The sequence below is a fragment of the Triticum urartu genome, chromosome 5, assembly GCF_003073215.2.
Source record: "Triticum urartu cultivar G1812 chromosome 5, Tu2.1, whole genome shotgun sequence".
Classification (NCBI taxonomy): Eukaryota; Viridiplantae; Streptophyta; class Magnoliopsida; order Poales; family Poaceae; genus Triticum; species Triticum urartu.
Window position 1 is genome coordinate 650,942,078 of NC_053026.1, and position 5,185 is coordinate 650,947,262.

The following is a 5,185-nucleotide window of genomic DNA, read 5'->3' on the forward strand; positions in this document are numbered from 1 at the left end:
GGATGCCCCGGATGGCATCCCCTCTTTCGTCTTCATTCATCGATAACTTTACTTGGAGCTATATTTTTATTCACCACATGATATGTGTTTTGCTTGGAGCATCATTTATTTTATTTTTTTCTCGTTGTTTGAATAAAATACGAAGATATGAAATTATTAAATGTTAGAGAGTCTTCATATAGTTACATAATTATTCGACTACTCATTGAGCTTCACTTATATCTTTTGGAGTAGTTTGTCATTTGCTCTAGTGCTTCACTTATATCATTTTAGAGCATGGCGGTGGTTTTATTTTGAAGAAATAGATGAACTCTCGCGCTTCACTTATATTATTTTGAGAGTCTTTAGAACAACATGGTAATTTGCTTTGGTTATGAAGCTAGTCCTAATATAATGGACATTCAAGATGGGTATAATAAAAACTTTCATATAAAGTGCATTGAATACTATGAGAAGTTTGATACTTGATGATTGTTTTGAGATATGAAGATTGTGATATTAGAGTCATGCTAGTTGAGTAGTTGTGAATTTGAGAGATACTTGTGTTAAAGTTTGTGATTCCCATAGCATGCACGTATGGTGAACCGTTATGTGATGAAGTCGGAGCATGATTTATTTATTGATTGTCTTCCTTATGAGTGGTGGTCGGGGACGAGCGATGGTATTTTCCTACAAATCTATCCCCCTAGGAGCATGCGCGTAGTACTTTGTTTCGATAACTAATAGATTTTTGCAATAAGTATGTGAGTTCTTTATGACTAATGTTGAGTCCATGGATTATACGTACTCTCACCCTTCCACCATTGCTAGCCTCTCTAGTACCGCGCAACTTTCGCCGGTACCATAAACCCACCATATACCTTCCTCAAAACAGCCACCATACCTACCTATGGCATTTCCATAGCCATTCCGAGATATATTGCCATGCAACTTTCCACTGTTCTGTATATTATGACATGCTTCATCATCGTCATATTGATTCGCATGATCATGTAGTTGGCATCGTATTTGTGGCAAAGCCACCGTTCATAATTCTTTCATACATGTCACTCTTGATTCATTGCACATCCTGGTACACCGCCGGAGGCATTCATATAGAGTCATATTTTTGTATCGAGTTGTAATTCTTGAGTTGTAACTAAATAAAAGTGTGATGATCATCATTATTAGAGCATTGTCCCAATAAGGAAAGGATGATGGAGACTATGATTCCTCCGCAAGTCGGGATGAGACTCCGGACGAAAAAAAAGAGAAAAAAAGAGGCCATAAAAAAGAGAAGGCCAAAAAAACAAAAAAACAAAAAAATGAGAGAAAAAGAGAGAAGGGGCAATGCTACTATCCTTTTACCACACTTGTGCTTCAAAGTAGCACCATGATCTTCATGATAGAGAGTCTCCTATGTTGTCACTTTCATATACTAGTGGGAATCTGTCATTATAGAACTTGGCTTGTATATTCCAATGATGGGCTTCCTCAAAATGCCCTAGGTCTTTGTGAGCAAGCGAGTTGGATGCACACCCACTTAGTTTCTTTTGTTGAGCTTTCATACACTTATAGCTCTAGTGCATTCGTTGCATGGCAATCCCTACTCACTCACAATGATATCTACTGATGGGCATCTCCATAGCCCATTGATACGCCTAGTTGATGTGAGACTATCTTCTCCTTTTTCTTCTCCACAACCACCATTCTATTCCACCTATAGTGCTATGTCCATGGCTCACGCTCATGTATTGCGTGAAGATTGAAAAAGTTTGAGAATATCAAAAGTATGAAACAATTGCTTGGCTTGTCATAGGGGTTGTGCATGATTTAAATATTTGTGTGGTGAAGATAGAGCATAGCCAGACTATATGATTTTGTAGGGATAACTTTCTTTGTCCATGTTATTTTGAGAAGACATAATTGCTTAGTTAGTATGCTTGAAGTATTATTATTTTTTGTCAATATTAAACTTTTGTCTTGAATCTTATGGATCTGAATATTCATGCCACAATAAATAAGATTACATGGATAAATATGTTAGGTAGCATTCCACATCAAAAATTCTGTTTTTATCATTTACCTACTCGATGACGAGCAGGAATTAAGCTTGGGGATGCTTGATACGTCTCCAACGTATCAATAATTTTTTATTGTTCCATGCTATTATATTATCAACCTTGGATGTTTTATATGAATTTATATGCTATTTTATATGATTTTTGGGACTGACTAACCTAGAGCCCAGTGCCAGTTCTTGTTTTTCCTTGTTTTTGAGTATCGCAGAAAAGGAAAACCAAACGGAGTCCAATTGACCTGAAACTTCATGGAACTTATTTTTGGACCAGAAGAAGGACACGGAGTAAAAGAGTTGGGCCAGAAGAGTCTCGGGCTGCCCACGAGGGTGGGGGGCGCGCCTCCCTACCTCGTGGACAGCCCATAGAACCCCCCGCCTTGTTCCTGACTCCAACACCTCTTATATAACCCAAAACTTCCAGAAAGAAACCTAGATCGGGATTTCCGCCGCTAGAAGCCTTCGTAGCCACAGAAAACAAATCTAGACCCATTCCGGCACCCTGCCAGAGGGGGGAATCCCTCTCCGGTGGCCATCTTCATCATCCCGGCGCTCTCCATGATGAGGAGGGAGTAGTTCACCCTCGGGGCTGAGGGTATGTACCAGTAGCTATGTGTTTGATCTCTCTCTCTCTCGTGTTCTTGATATCACACGATCTTGATGTATCGCGAGCTTTGCTATTATAGTTGGATCTTATGATGTTTCTCCCCCTCTACTCTCTTCTAATGGATTGAGTTTTCCCTTTGAAGTTATCTTATCGGATTGAGTCTTTAAGGATTTGAGAACACTTGATGTATGTCTTGCATGTGGTTATCTGTGGTGACAATGGGATATCACGAGATCCACTTGATGTATGTTTTGGTGATCAACTTGCGAGTTCCGTGACCTTGTGAACTTATGCATAAGGGTTGGCACACGTTTTCGTCTTGACTCTCCGGTATAATCTTTGGGGCACTCTTTGATGTTCTTTGTATTGGTTGAATAGATGAATCTGAGATTGTGTGATGCATATCGTATAATCATACCCACGGATACTTGAGGTGACATTGGAGTATCTAGGTGACATTAGGGTTTTGGTTGATTTGTGTCTTAAGGTGTTATTCTAGTACGAACTCTATGATAGATTGAACGGAAAGAATAGCTTTGTGTTATTTTACTACGGACTCTTGAATAGATCGATCAGAAGGAATAACTTTGAGGTGGTTTCGTACCCTACAATAATCTCTTCGTTTGTTCTCCGCTATTAGTGACTTTAGATTGACTCTTTGTTGCATGTTCAGGGCTAGTTATATGATCCAATTATGTTATTATTGTTGAGAGAACTTGCACTAGTGAAAGTATGAACCCTAGGCCTGGTTTCCTAGCATTGCAATACCATTTATGCTCACTTTTATCATTAGTTACCTTGCTGTTTTTATATTTTCAGATTACAAAAATCTTTATCTACCATCCATATTGCACTTGTATCACCATCTCTTCACCGAACTAGTGCACCTATACAATTTACTATTGTATTGGGTGTGTTGGGGACACAAGATACTCTTTGTTATTTGGTTGTAGGGTTGTTTGAGAGAGACCATCTTCATCCTACGCCTCCCACGGATTGATAAACCTTAGGTCATCCACTTGAGGGAAATTTGCTACTGTCCTTCAAACCTCTGCACTTGGAGGCCCAACAACGTCTACAAGAAGAAGGTTGTGTAGTAGACGTCAGGCGCACCAGGAGGCCCTGGCGCGCCCTGGTGGGTTGTGCCCACCTCGGGTACCCCAGACCGCCTATTTGCTCTATAAATACGCCAAAAATACCAGAACCCTAGGAGAGTCGACGAAATATTCATCCAACTGCCGCAGAGTCCAGAAACACCAGATCCAATCGAGACACCATCACGGAGGGGTTCACCACTTCCATTGGTGCCTCTCCGTTGATGTGTGAGTAGTTCTTTGTAGACCTTCGGGTCCGTAGTTAGTAGCTAGATGGCTTCATCTCTCTTGCTCTCGATTCTCAATACAATGGTCTCTTGGAGATCCATATGATGTAACTCTTTTGTGGTGTCTTTGTTGGGATCGATGAACTTCGAGTTTATTACCAGATCTATGTTTTTATATCCATGAAAGGATTTGAGTTTCTTTGATCTCTTTTATGCATGATCTCTTATAGCCTCATATTTCTTCTCCTATATTTGGGATTTGTCTGGCCAACTCGATCTATTTATCTTGCAAGGGGAAGAGGTGCCCGGTAGTGGGTTCGATCTTACTGTGTTTGATCCCAGTGACAGAAAGGGAACCGACACGTATGTATCATTGCTACTAAGGATTAAAAGACGAGATCTATATCTATCGCCATATAGATAAACGGATCTTGTCTACATCATGTCATCATTCTTATTGCATTACTCCATTTTTCCATGAACTTAATACACTAGATGCATGCTGGATAGCGGTCGATGTGTGGAGTAATAGTAGTAGATGCAGGCAGGAGTCGGTCTACTAATCTTGGACATGATGCCTATGTAATGACCATTACCTGGATATCGTCATAGTTATTTGAAGTTCTATCAATTTCCCAATAGTAATTTGTTGACCCACCATTTGCTATTTTTCTTGAGAGAAGCCACTAGTGAAACCTACGGCCCTGGGTCTTCTTCCTCATATATTTGCCTTTGTGATCTACTTTTTCCTTGCTTTTATTCTAGGGATGGCAATGGGTAGGGTATGGGCGGGTACAACCTCCTTCTGCCGAAACCCATACCCATAGAAACTTTTTATACCCACCCACTTTAATACCCATGGGTATAAACTGACACCCATGCCCATACCCATCAGGTATCCTATACCCAGTGGGTATCCATTGGGTACAATATATAGCATTCAAATTCTTAAGAGGTAGAGAAATGAGTTCAAAATTCAAGTGATCATGCTAGAGTAGTATAGCACGTATGTGGCCTCCTCCAGTGGGTGGCCTCTTGGAGGCATCAGGGGAGTATGAGCAGCGGTTGGTGGAAGGCCGACGTAGTGGAAGGCGGTGGTGGGAATTGGGGATCGCTAGATCGACTGTTCGACAAGAGTCTGGTAGAGAAAGGGTCGATATTTCATCTTTTTGAGGAGTCACATAGGACGTATGAGGAGTGG